The sequence below is a fragment of the Salmo salar genome, chromosome ssa10 (assembly GCF_905237065.1).
Source record: "Salmo salar chromosome ssa10, Ssal_v3.1, whole genome shotgun sequence".
Classification (NCBI taxonomy): domain Eukaryota; kingdom Metazoa; phylum Chordata; class Actinopteri; order Salmoniformes; family Salmonidae; genus Salmo; species Salmo salar.
In genome coordinates, this window is record NC_059451.1 from 71542513 (window position 1) to 71557285 (window position 14773).

The following is a 14773-nucleotide window of genomic DNA, read 5'->3' on the forward strand; positions in this document are numbered from 1 at the left end:
GATGCCTTTTGATTTTGAGTAGATGCCTTTTGATGTGTATAAGGAAAGTGAGCAATGTGACTATTTTGACAGAAACCACACAAGTTAAGTATATGATTTCCAAAATGGGGTTAGAAGGAAATCCAGTTGGAAGTGCAAAAGAAAGTAGCCTAATTTGTAATTCAAACATGCCTCACAGGCCACAGTGCTATCATTGCTTAATAGGACCCATTGTATCAGTGTCATTGTCAGTCTTTGTCTAAAAGTGTCTGATACAACAGTTAGGATAGAAAGAGAACATTGTAAGACAGGAGGGTCACATGACTGAAAAAAAGGATTCAAGCTAACTCTGTACCAGTCACACCCTATAGCATGGCTGTTTACAAGTCCAAGATGTTGAAGTGACTAATATGGGTTGATCCTATAATAAGTGGGCCTATACAAGCCATATGACCTAGACAGTAGCAGAGGAGCCTGTGGCTTAAGCTGAGGAACCCTTGTTCACTATCACTTCTACTAGTTGGCTATTAAGAGCAGGATTTTAAAGCTGTAGGCTAACCTCATCATGGCCAACAATTAATAATTGTTTCTTCAATCAACCCCCCCCCCCTTCCCCAATCCTTTATGCTTAACATATTGGTTTCTGAGCACATTATTTCCTCTAATAAATATCGCTTTTTACCACTTACACATCTAAGTTAAAAAAATGTTGTATGTAGGCTAGTGATTATTTTTTTAAGCATTGTTTTCAGTCCTAACAAACTGGCATCACTAACATGAGAATTGAAAAGTTTATGCACACCTCACACCAGTGACAACAGACATAGCAAAGCCAACTATTGAAACATTCAATGGCAAATAATTTATATGTAGTGCCAGTGTTAGAAATAACTAAGCACTTTAATTTGGAGCCAAAAAGGACCGTGTGCGCACTGTGAGCAATAGATGAGATGGAGGAAGCCGTCAGATTTTGCAGGTCCTTTTCATCGGTCTCAATCTTATCTATAGATTATTATAGAATACTTTAGGGGAGTTTTGTCCTATGAAATAACTATCCAAGGGAATATTGTTCTTGTCAGAAATGAGGAAATTGCGAAGCCACAGGAAGCTGAGCCGAGGTAAATTTGCAGGACAGGTAGCTAAGAACAATCAAGTGAGCTTTAAAAAGTGATCTAGTCTATTAGCTAGTTAGCCAAGACATTTGGGTAGCTGAAGGTCTTTTCATCCTAGGCTTTAGCAAGGTTGTTGATAATTTAATGGCTGCAGATGTGAAGAATGCTTCATTAACATGTTCTAACTTGCTGTCATGGAAATTCTTACACAGGTACACTCAAAGTCAATCTTAAAATAATGTCCTTCTCGTGGTCCGAACACACATAGGACTATTGATGAATTATAATGTAATTATTAGTGTTTACATAGCCCATTTAAATCTCACCCAATGTCTCTAGTCTTTCCAGTGAGGGTGATCAGGCCTCAGGTCAGTCAGCCCTATTAAGTGAGGGTTTGTTTCTTGTACCTCAGACATTAAAGATATTTCAAACATTTTGTGTATTAGGTTTACATTGGGTTTTTCAGTACATTTCTTATCAAAATAATTTACATGTGGGCAACCAAAACTCTGACAAAAAATACTTCAGAAAATTTCGTTTTTGTACTTTTAAGTTGCATCCTTTCTAACCTGTGAAAAACCCACTAAAACAAAAATTAAAAGACCCCACACAATAAATCAGAGTTTTAACGACTAACAAATATTCATTAACAGGTGGGTTGTGTGTGGGTGCTGGCGTGTGTGTGGTAAAAATCATAGGGTAAACAACGTTCTGCTTTCCCCCTATTGCAAGGTTTATTACAAGACAAGCATGCTAACTTTCTCCATATTAGAAGGCCGGTGTGAGGGCCTCTGTTGGATATTCAATTTCTGCTTCAATATTTATTAAAAGTCTATTATTTTAAGATTAATATGTAATGCTTTGGAGGGATCAATATGTATTAACTGGGTTGGCACTGTCTGTCAGTCCCCTGTAGATGGGGCGCTCGGTCCATAATAAGTCTGACACCTGAGACAGCTTATACAGGGAAACAGATGCATTTTCCATTTTGCCTACTCATGAATAGAACGACATAATTTGGGATATCAACTATCGGGAGTACAATACATTGTAGCCTTAAGTTTAATTAACAGAAAATCATTGGTTCTATTTAACAGGGTATGGGGTTTACTTCAAAATGTATTACCAGGGTGGAGGAAATCTCATCAGCGTTTATAGCTTTATTGGTTAGGGGTAAGTCAAGTCCTGTACAATGTTTTAACCTTATCTTTACCAAATGATCAATAAAGGGACCAGATGTATATTATTATAATGTTTTCTATTGTTACTTCATCAGATCTCTAGTAACCCATTATACATTTTTGTGTTACATCACAAATTCCTCCCCTACACCAGTGTTCTATTTATACAGGGTTTTGAATATTCACTCTAGTGTTCTATTTAATAGAATATTCAGGAATAGTACTTTCTCCTTTCATATCTCCACATACATGATGACATTATACCATCAAACTCCACCTATGAGTCATGTTATCCTTATGTAATCTAAAGTCAGGTTACCCTCAGAGACATGTTATCCTCGCTACTAATGAGATGTGTAATCATGTTATCCTCTAATGAGACATGTTATCATGTTATCCTCATTACTAATCGAGACTAATGAGATTTCTGAGACATGTTATTGTCTACCTGTAGATCAAATGGGTGGTGGTGGACAGAACCCTAGATAACGTTACAGATACAAAATAACTTGATCTAGTCCTCTGACAGCTCTAATTCACTCAGTAATTTATAGCTACATTTCAATCTCTAATTTTCCAATTTTAAATCAGCTTATTATCCATATTTCAATGTTGTTATCCAAATTTCAATTAGTTTAATATCCACTTTTCAATCAAAATGTCAATCTTAATAGTACTAATTTCGATCCATTTATTATCCAATTTTCAATCAGCTTAATATGTCATATCTCACAATAACACAAATTTCACATGAACATTCACTTAGTACTATTCCCAAACACACTTGGTAATCTCCCTTATGACCCATGTGCATCTTCAACGATTCTCTTGTTGTTACTTGCTTTGCATCATATGTATCTTCAATGGTTCTCTTGCCGCTACTTCCTATACAGTACCAGTCAAAAGTTTGGACACACCTACTCAGTCAAGGGTTTTTCTTTATTTTTTTACTATTTCCTACATTGTAGAATAATAGTTAAGACATCAAAACTATGAAATAACACAAAAAAGTGTCAAACAAATCAAAATATATTTTAGATTCTTCAAAGTAGCCACCCTTTGCCTTGATGACAGCTTTGCACACTCTTGGTATTCGCTCAACCAGCTTCACCTGGAATGCTTTTCCAATAGTCCTGGAATGGTTTTCCAATAGTCTTGAAAGAGTTCCCACATATGCTGAGCAGTTGTTGGCTGCTTTTCCTTCACTCTGTGGTCCAATTCATCCCAAACCATCTCAATTGGGTTGAGGTCGGGCGATTGTGGGGGCCAGGTCATCTGATGCAGCACTCCATCACTCTCCTTCTTGGTCAAATAGCCCTTACACAGCCTGGAGGTGTGTTGGGTCATTGTCCTGTTGAAAAACAAATGATTGTCCCACTAAGCTCAAACCAGATGGGATGGCGTATTTCTGCAGAATGCTGTGGTAGCCATGCTGGTTAAGTGTGCATTTCATTCTAAATAAATCACTGACTGTCACCAGCAAAGCACCCACACAACATCACACCTCCTCCACTATGCTTCACGGTGGGAACCCAACATGCGGAGATCATCCATTCACCTACTCTGCGTCTCAGAAAGACACGGCTGTTGGAATCAAAACTCTCACATTTGGACTGCATTCCGATTATTGCATAGATTATAATGGACCTATGATGTTTGTAAAATACTTTTTTGAAGGTTGTACTGATTATAATGAGCTAATGCTAAGCTATTTGTCAGCTATGTGTGGTGCCATGTCTGTTGACATTATATAATGCATTCTGGGTGTCACATAAACATGCCCAGTTAAATAAAGGTAAAAAAACAAAAAACAAAATAAAAAATACAACGTTTGTCAGACCAAAGGTGTTATAATGAGATGAAGGAATGGTTCACTCATCTTTCGGGTAAACTTCCAGAAGTGAATGAATGGAAGTGAATGATTGTGGACGACACACCCCCTTCAACATGCATACTATAAACAGACCCAACTCATCTTGTCTCCTCTTATTATCTTTGGTTGATGCGAAAAAAACAAACATGGCGGCAAGCACAAACTTCCCCCATTACTTTTGATTTCTAGAAAGTGTTTTACTCAGTTATATTGATCAATGGTGAGCTCACCTGTGATGTGATTAATTATAAACGGTAATTGCTATTAGCTAATTCATATTGTACTTTCTGTCAGCCGAGAGTTATAAAAATATGACCATGCTACGTCAATCTTTCCTCAGTTAGCGCTAGGACAAATGTAGCCTACATTTGACGGTTTGGATGATTGTGTTATGCTGTAGCTACTTCTGTGAATGTCTGAGCATTGCATCCAAAAATAAACTGGTCACATTCTGGACATAAATTTGTAAGGATTGTGTTGTGCAAAATGTATCTGTGAAAAAAACAGCGTGGCCAGCTCAAATGCTGATTGTTGCGTCATTCTAAACTGGACGTTCTAAATAAGCGTTCTAATCACACCGGTTTGAACGTACGCTCCAGGGACCACTACAGAATGATCAACACAACACGGAGTGCCTGGAACGTGGAGTGCCTGGATACAGCCCTTAGCCATGGTATATTGGCCATAAACCACAAACCCCCGAGGTGCCTTATTGCTATTATAAAGTGGTTACCAACATAATAAGGCATTCAAAATATATTTTGTCATACCCGTGGTACACGGTCTGATATACCACAGCTGTCAGCCAATCAGCATTCAGGGCTCGAACCACCCAGTTTATAATCCACAAATTATCACCGGCTAAGGCTATGATGTTGAAATGCCTATTTACTGTTTCATATCACTGCTCAATCCACTGTCTTGTCTCATCAGCCCAACCCGGCTATTTATAAACTAGGGGAAAACCCTTTGTTTTTCCCCTAATTACTCAGAGATGGATAGAGCTAAAGACACCATATTTTATGACAAACAATTTATACATGTCCTCTACTATTAGCAACTGTAATTTCATTTCTAAGATAAATGAGTTGAAATTAAATAGACAGAAAACAGAAGTACCGCAATGTTACTTTTGTACCTGCAGGCGGGGCGGGAGTAGCGCAGCCTTGGGACAGAATTAACACCTGGCGAGATGTGCACAATATCTGTTTTATCTTCATGTTACTGGTTTTTAATGCTCATTACTTTCAACAAACGTACTGTCAGACATAATGTCATATTTGTGTTGATTTGAATAGTTCATGCTATAGGTTCCGAGTTTATGAAAATGAACCAAGCATCAACATCGCAATGTTGCACAACCACAATATTTTGACTTTACAAAATTAATCGGAATAAAATAGATCACATAACAGCTATATTAACCATGATTTTCTCATTTCACTTGAATGGGAATGTAGTAGATGTTTTTCACAATTTTCAATGACTATTCATGCTTAGCCCTACCAATCAGGTGCGCTCCAGCTGTCCTTGTCATGCACGCTCTTCGTGTCTTGATAGAACAAACATTTTCATAAAGCAATATGAACTATAGGAGACAAGGGCCTGTGCTTAAACATTTATTTTTATTCCAGGTCATCAGTTAACTTTGTGTTACTTTCATCCCACCTGTCTCTCATGTAACGTCTCCCAGGATAATACTAAGACTAGCTAGCATGATAGTGTTATAGTGTGGACACTATATAAATAATTACATGGTTATTATTGGCATTGACCGTGACCTTTCGCCTTTGATGATGTCATCACTAAGAGTGAGTTCTGTGCAATGTGATTCTACCACCGGTTGAGTGGGCTATATAGTTCTGCTATATTTGTACCGTTTGTACCTGGCTGTACACCTTTTAGTTATTGGGTTGAAAGTAAAGGAAAGTACTACACCTTTTTGGCAACGAGGATAAAACTTTATCAACTTGTACAGGGCGAGGTGCTAGCTAGCTAAGAAACAGTGGAGGTAGTCAGTTAGCTAGCTAGCTTAATGTGCGACGGAGAGCAGGTGCCGCTGGACGGAAACGCCAACGGGGACAATCAGCAGCAAGTGAAAATCGCTAGCGAGGATCAAGGACAAGTTGGCGTTATAATGGCAATGTTTGGGACTATCACTGAGTTTGTTGAAGAGAACGAGGACTGGACGGAATATGTGGAAAGGTTGGGACACTTTTTCTTGGCAAATGGAATCACAGATGAGGCTAAACAGCGCTCTATTCTCTTGAGTGTGTGTGGGGCTAAAACCTATAAGCTAATGAGGAATTTGGCTACACCACGGAGACCGGGAGAAATTCCTTTTGGGGATCTAGTTGCTCTCGTTCAGACTCACCACAATCCAAAGCCTTCAGTGATTGTCCAGAGGTTCAAGTTTAACTGCCATGTTCGGAAACCAGGTCAGTCTGTTGCTAACTTTGTTGCTGAATTACGCGAACTCTCTGAACATTGTGAGTTTGGGGCTATGTTAGAGGACATGCTCCGTGACAGATTAGTCTGTGGCATTAATGAGGACAGCATACAGCGCCGGTTGCTGGGGGAAGCCACACTGACTTTCAAGAGAGCATTGGAACTATCTCAAGGGATGGAGATGGCCGCTAGTAATGTGAAAAATATTTAAAAGGCCAACAGTGAAAGTTGTGCAGTGCATCAGGTGACAAAAGAGGTGGCAGAAAATAGGGGAAAAGCAGTGGAATGTTTCAGATGTGGAGGGACACATTATGGTAACAACTGTAAGTTCATGTCACAATTGCAACAAAAAGGGACATTTAGCAAAAAAAAAATGCAGGGGTCCTAGGAGCAAGCCAGAGGGTGGGCGGACTGGGCTGGGCAAGTTCACAGCACCAAAGCCTCAGTCAGCAGCGCACCACCTAGAGAACACAGAGGTGGAGGAAGAACATTGTTCCTACAACATGTTTAATGTGAGGGAGCCGCACGCAGAGCCTATCTAATCTACAGTGGAGGTAGATGGAAAGCAGATGAGGATGGAGGTTGACACGGGGGCCTCTGCCTCTGTCATAAGTGAGGAGACCTACAAACAAAAATGGGGCTCAAGACAGGTTTCTGCCCTCACACCGGCAGGGATCAGACTGCGTACGTACACCGGGGAGACCATACCATTGCTGGGGGCTCTAGAGGTGGACATTGCAAACAACAGCCAGGAAGCGAGAACACGGCTCCTGGTGGTGAAAGGGAATGGGCTTAGTTTACTAGGGCGTGACTGGCTAAACAAAATACAACTGAACTGGGGTGAGATAAAACACACCCGAGTGACTGAGGATGTCATTCAAAAGTACCCAGAGATTTTCAAAGATGAACTGGGCACACTGCAGGGCACTGCAGTTAAGCTGTTCGTGGATCCTCAGGCCGAGCCTCGCTTTTTCAAGCCCAGGACAGTGCCTTACGCCATGAAAAAGAAAGTGGAAGATGAGTTGGAGCGGCTGCAGGAAGCAAACGTCATTACTCCCATTCAGTTCTCCCGCTGTGCAGCTCCTATCGTTCCCGTTCTGAAAAGTGACGGCACGGTGCGTATATGTGGGTACTACAAACTCACCATCAACAGGGCCTCTAAGCTAGACGCTTACCCGCTTCCGCGGGTGGAGGACTTGTTCGCGACACTGGCAGGAGGCAAGATGTTCTCAAAGCTTGACATGAGTCACGCCTACCAACAGCTCCTCCTGGACGAGGACTCAAAAGAGTGTGTCACAGTGAACGCGCACAAAGGCTTGTTCAGGTACAACTGCTTGGTTTTCGGAGTGGCGTCCAGCCCAGCCATTTTCCAGAGGACAATGGACAATCTGCTGCAGGGGATCCCTCATGTAGCAGTGTACCTGGATGACATCCTGGTTACAGGAGAGACGGAGGAGGAGCACCTCCACCATCTGGACCAGGTGTTAAAGAGATTCTCTGAGGCAGGGCTGCGCCTGAAGCGTAGCAAGTGCACATTCCAAGCACAGAGTGTGACATACCTAGGTCACAAGATCACAGCGCAGGGTCTGTGTCCTGTGGAGGACAAAGTCAGGGCAATCAAGGATGCTCCAAACCCCAAGAATGGGTCAGAGCTCAGGTCGTTCCTGGGCATGGTGAACTACTATGGTAAGTTCCTCCCTGAGCTGTCAACAGTGTTGGCTCCACTTTATCAGTTGCTCCACAAAGACTGTAAATGGAAGTGGGGGCCAGCACAAGACAAAGCTTTCAAGGAAGTGAAAGCACTACTACAATCAGCACAACTTCTGGTTCATTTTTACCAAGACAAAGAGATCATCCTGTCATGTGACGCCTCACCCTATGGCGTCGGGGCAGTACTCTCTCATCAGATGGTATACGGGTCAGAGAGACTCATTGGATTCGCATCACGTACGCTGACGTGTGCTGAGAAGGGTTATTCACAGTTAGACAAGGAAGGTCTGGCCATAGTCTTTGCTGTGAAACGCTTCCATCAGTACCTCTACGGTCGTCATTTCACCATATGCACTGACCACAAACCACTGATGAGCCTTTTTAGTGAATCAAGATGCATTCCGCCCATGGCTTCAGCAAGGTTACAGCGCTGGGCCCTGACACTGTCAGCTTACCAGTACACGATAGTGTATAGAGCGGGGAAGGACAATGCAAACGCAGACGCGCTCAGCCGTCTCCCTACCAGAGATGCCTGCCACAACTGTGGTGCCTCCCGAGACAATTTTCCTAATGGAGAGATTGTCAAACTCACCTGTGAATGCCAAACAGACCAAACACTGGACAGACCGGGATCCTATCCTGTCCCAAGTGAAAAGATTCCTGATGCAGGGTTGGCCTCCTGTCATAGAGGATGATGGCCTAAGACCTTATGCAAAGCGCAAAACTGAGCTGAGTGTGCAGGATGGCTGCATACTCTGGGGGTCCAGAGTAGTTGTTCCACCCCCTGGCCGTGCACAAGTCATGGATGAGGTCCATGAGGTTCACCCGGGTGCCTCCCGGATGAAAAGTTTAGCCAGATCTTACATCTGGTGGCCTAACATGGATCAGGAGGTAGAAGACAAAGTTAAATCATGTTCTGAGTGCCAGATCAACCAGAAGATGGCGCCGCCCACGCCACTACATCTGTGGGAGTGGCCTGACCGCCCATGGTCCAGGCTGCACGTAGACTTTGCAGGCCCTTTCATGGGTCACATGTTCCTTGTCATGGTGGACGCACACTCCAAGTGGCTGGAGGCACACATCATGAGCAACATCACAGCGACCACAACCATCGAAAAGCTTCGGCAGGTGTTTGCAACCCATGGTCTGCCGGACTCTCTGGTGTCCGACAACGCAACAACGTTTACCTGTGACTTGTTCGAAGAATTCATGCGGAGAAACGGGATCCGCCATCTCCGCAGCGCCCCGTTTCACCCGGCCTCAAACGGCTTAGCGGAGCGGGCTGTGCAGACACTGAAAGAGGGGCTAAAAAGGATGACTGGGGGAACCATCACAACTAAGCTCTCTCGGTTCTTGTTCCAGTACCGCATCACGCCACAAACAACAACAGGACAGGCTCCAGCGGTGATGTTAATGGGCAGAAAGCCACCTGGATCTACTGCATCCGAACATCAGAACACGAGTGGAACGGAAGCAGGAGAAACAAAAAGAGAGACATGACCACCACGCAAGGGAGAGGCAGTGACCCAATGACACTGTCTACATCCGCAACTTCACAAGCAGCCAACGCTGGTTGCCAGGTATCATTCTGAGTCAGAGTGGTCCCGTCTCCTTTGTGGTCAAACTGACTGATGGTCGAGTCATGCGCAGACACCAGGACCATCTCCGCCTGCGCTATGACAAAGACCATGTTTTCAGACGGAACAGCTGTGGGTGGTAGCATACAAGTTGAAACCCCACAGGAAACAGCATCTGAGGAACAGGGGCATTCAGTGGTTCCAGCAGAGGGTGATGTACATTCTCTCACAAACACCCAACCCGCTCCTGTGCCCTCAGACCCAGCTCCACTGGGACACGCCTTACCTGTGTCTCGTAGCACACCAGCAGTACTGCGCAGATCACAGCGTAGTCACAAGCCTCCTGAAAGACTAACTCTGTAGTTGAGACTGAGAGACTCGTGGTGTTAGTGTTTGTTTGGAGCAGCAGACCTAGTTGAAAAGAAATAAGGACTGTCATTTTTTGTTGTTGTTTTGTTTACATTTACAGTAACACCAGCAGAAGTTCTACAGTGTTGTGTAGTAAAGAAAAGAAAACACTGATGTGGTTTACTTGTTAACCTTCTGTTTTCCTTACGGGGGGATTTAAATTGAGGGGGGAGAAGTGTTATAGTGTGGACACTATATAAATAATTACATGGTTATTATTGGCATTGACCGTGACCTTTCCCCTTTGATGATGTCATCATTAAGAGTGAGTTCTGTGCAATGTGATTCTACCACCGGTTGAGTGGGCTATTGTAACGGTTGTCGTCGGGGATAGAGGACCAAAACGCAGCAGGAATGTGGATGCTCATCTTGTTAATTTATTTTAAATCAAGAGAACACCAAAATAACAAAATGAAGAACTCACGAACAACAAAACAGTCTTGTCAGGCACACTCAGCAAAACAAGAAACAATCTCCCACAAACACTTAACCAAACACATACCCATATATAGGACTCTCAATCAGAGGCAACTAGAAAACACCTGCCTCCAATTGAGAGTCCAACCCCAATACACTAGACATAGAAATACAAAAGACTAGAGACCACATAGAAATACAAACCTAGAACATAACCCCAAAAACCCGGAAATAATAAATCAAACACCCTACTACATAAAACACCACCCCGAACCACATAAACAAAATACCCTCTGCCACGTCCTGACCAAACTACAATAACAAATAACCCTTATACTGGTCAGGACGTGACAGCTATATAGTTCTGCTATATTTGTACCGTGTGTACCTGGCTGTACACCTTTTAGTTATTGGGTTGAAAGTAAAGGAAAGTAATATAGAAATGTGTGTGGGCATTCCTTGTCAAGTTACTACAGATAGGATACTTGAAACCTATGCTGTCATTTAGTCACTAGATAGGTTAAGAAAATTACATATGTTTGGAACCTTAAATAACTAAACACAACTACACAACTGCACTTACATCGCTCAAAACCACTTTTTGTTGATAACTCGGGCGAAACATGGTCAGACTGGTCTGTTTTTTTGCAGGGAGGTCTTCCTCCACATTAGGAACGTGCTGACTTCACTATTAGCCACCCTTTGCCTTCAAATAGCCACCATTTGCCTTGATGACAGCTTTGCACACTCTTGGCGTTCCCTCAACCAGCTTAATGAGGGAGTCACCTGGAATACATTTCAATTAACAGGTGTGCCTTCTTAAAAGTTAATTTGTGGAATTTCTTTCCTTCTTAATGCATTTGAGCCAATCAGTTGTGTTGTGACAAGGTAGGGGTGGTACAGAAGATAGCCCTATTTGGTAAAAGACCAAGTCCATATTATAGCAAGAACATCTCAAATAAGCAAAGAGAAATGACAGTCAATCCGGGAAATTTCAAGAGCTTTGAAAGTTTCTTCAAGTCGAGTAGCAAAAACCATCAAACGCTATGATGAAACTGGCTCTCATGAGGACCGCCACAGGAATGGAAGACCCAGAGTTACCTCTGCTGCAGAGGATAAGTTCATTAGAGTTACCAGCCTCTTTGCAGCCCAAATAAATGCTTCACAGAGTTCAAGTAACAGACACATCTCAACATCAACTTTTCAGAGGAGACTGTGTGAATCAGGCCTTCATGGTCAAATTGCTACAAAGAAACCACTGCTAAAGGACACCAATAATAAGAAGATACTTGCTTGGGCCAAGAAACACTAGCAATGGACATTGTCCTTTGGTTTGGATTACAAATTTGAGATTTTTGGTTTTAACCGGTGTATCTTTGTGAGACTAGCACAGCATTCTGCAGCGATACGCCATCCCATCTGGTTTGGGCTTAGTGGGACTATCATTTGTTTTTCAACAGGCCATTACACAACACACCACCAGGTTGTGTAACGGTTATTTGACCAATAGGGAGAGTGATGGAGTGCTGCATCAGATGACCTGGCTTCCACAATCCCCCAACCTCAACCAAATGGTTTGGGATGAGTCGGACCACAGAGTGAAGGAAAAGCAGCCAACAACTGCTCAGCATATGTGAGAACTCCTTCAAGACTATTGGAAAAGCATTCCAGGTGAAGCTGGTTGAGAGTTACGCCAAGGGTGCGCAAAGCTGTCATCAAGGCTAAGGGTGGATATTTGAAGAATCTCAAATATCAATTATATTTTGATTTGTTTAAAACTTTTTTGGTTACTACATGATTCCATATGTGTTATTTCATACTTTACATGTCATCACTATTATTCTACATTGTAGAAAATAGTGACAATTAAGAATGTTCTAAAACTTTTGACCATTAGTGTACAGAAAGCAAACGTTTTAGTTCATAATTATCAGCTAGACATGTGAATGGTAATAACGTAGCTGGATGATTTTGCAAATATGTGACTTTTTGTGTCTCAGGGTTAGATTTTTGAGATGAAATGTTTACTTGGATTTTTTCCCCGCACATCCATTAAGTAGAGACTAAAATAACCAGCTTTTAAAATAACCAGCTTTCAATTTGTTTTTTTAAATGTTATTTTCTAAAGCATTTCATGTCTGGATTTTCCTGTTTTGCACTGTTTTTGTCCTGTCTCACACCCAGACTTTTGACCTCACTTACAAAAGTCATGATGCTTTGCAAATAGTCCGGGTTGCCATTTGATTAGCTGTTCAGGAGTCTTATGGCTTGGGGGTAGAAGCCTCTTAGACCTAGACTTGGTGCTCCGGTACCGCTTGCCGTGCATTAGCAGAGAGAACAGTCTATGACTAGGGGGGCTGGAGTCTTTGACAATTTTTAGAGCCTTCCTAAAAATTATAGAAAAATAAAGGTAAATATGACTGAGAAGATAAAATTTTTATTGTGTCATTACCAAATAGGCTATAATTTCATCAAATTATGTTAGATTTGTAAAATTATGTTATAATTATGTGTATTTAGGATACACTCTATGCTAGCAGTTCAACTGGAGTTAGCATGCTGGAATCCCATCTATTTATGACCAAATAGTGTCGAAATGTCTTTCCCATCACACGTCAGCACCACCACAAAATGAACTGTGATGGTAAGGACAGAATGTGGTGGTAATGACAACATTTATTAGTTCATACATTTTTACTTACCTTAAGACCAGAAAAAACACACAAATTACAAGTTGGTTAAGATGAAATTGAACACTTATTTGCTAAATAAGACCATTACATTTTGTATTATGTTAGGATGATTGAGTGATTTTGATGTCTATTTATGTGTCACGAATCCCACCGAAGGTAGCTCCCCTGCCTGCTCGGGCGGTGCTCGGCGGTCGTCGTCGCCGGCCTACTAGCCGCCGCTGATCCTTTTTTCCTTTTCTGTTTGTATGTCTTATTGGTTGCACCTGTTCCCTATTTGATTGTCTTGATTTGTGTTTATTTAAGCCTGCTTAGCCCACCCAGGTTTGTGCGGGATTATTTTATGTCAGTGTGCTTTTTGGATGTGCTGGCTATTCGCCTTGATTTTCTTTCCGGACTGTGTGCCCGTTATTTACTGGGTTGGTCATTTTGTTCACGCGCCTGTTGTGTTGGCGTTGACTGTTTTGTACCGGAGAAAATAAATACATTATTTCCTTACCTCTGCTCTCTGCGCCTGACTCCTACCACCACTCCTAGCAATTGTTGACATTATGTGACTTACTTTGGTTACTGACTTTAATTCTAAGTGTTTTATTTTTCTATAAGATGACCCCTAAATCAACCAAGGACAGGACAAGGACATACACTATATATGCAAAAGTATGTGGACACCCTTCAAATTTCTGGATTAAGCAATTTCAGTAACACCCGTTGCTGTAAGGTGTATAAAATCGAGCACACAGCCATGCAATCTCTATAGACAAACATTGGCAGTAGAATGGCCCGTACTGAAGAGCTCATTGATTTTCAACTGGCACCGTCATAGGATGCCACCTTTCCAACAAGTCAGTTCGTCACATTTCTGCCCTGCTAGAGCTGCCCTGGTCAACTGTAAGTGCTGTTATTATGAAGTGGAAATGTCTAGGAGCAACAACTGCTCAGCCTCAAAGTGGTAGGCCACACAAGCTCACAGAACTGGACCACCGAGTGCTGAAGTGCGTAAAAATAGTCTGTCTTCAGTTGCAACATTCACTACCAGGTTCCAAACTGCCTCTGGAAGCAACATCAGCACAATAACTGTTCGTCGTGAGCTTCATGAAATGGGTTTCTATGGCCGAGCAGCCGCACACAAGCATAAGATCACCATGGGCAACGCCAAGCGTTTGCTGGAGTAGCGTAAAGCTAGCCGCCATTGGATTCTGGAGAAATGGAAACGTGTTCTCTGGAGTGATGAATTACGCTTCACCATCTTGCAGTCCGACAGACGAATCTGGGTTTGGCAGATGCCATGAGAACGCTACCTGCCCGAATGCATAGTGCCAACTGTAAAGTTTGATGGAGGAGGAATAATGGTCTGGAGCTGTTTTTCATGGTTTGG

The 14773-nt window shown here is 42.4% G+C and overlaps 1 protein-coding gene across 2 annotated transcripts in view; it reads right to left on the minus strand.

Annotated features, from left to right (window-relative positions):
• coro2bb (coronin, actin binding protein, 2Bb) overlaps window positions 1–14773 on the minus strand; it is a 51391-nt gene that overhangs the window by 11585 nt on the left and 25033 nt on the right. The gene's annotated exons all lie outside the window — the stretch shown is intronic.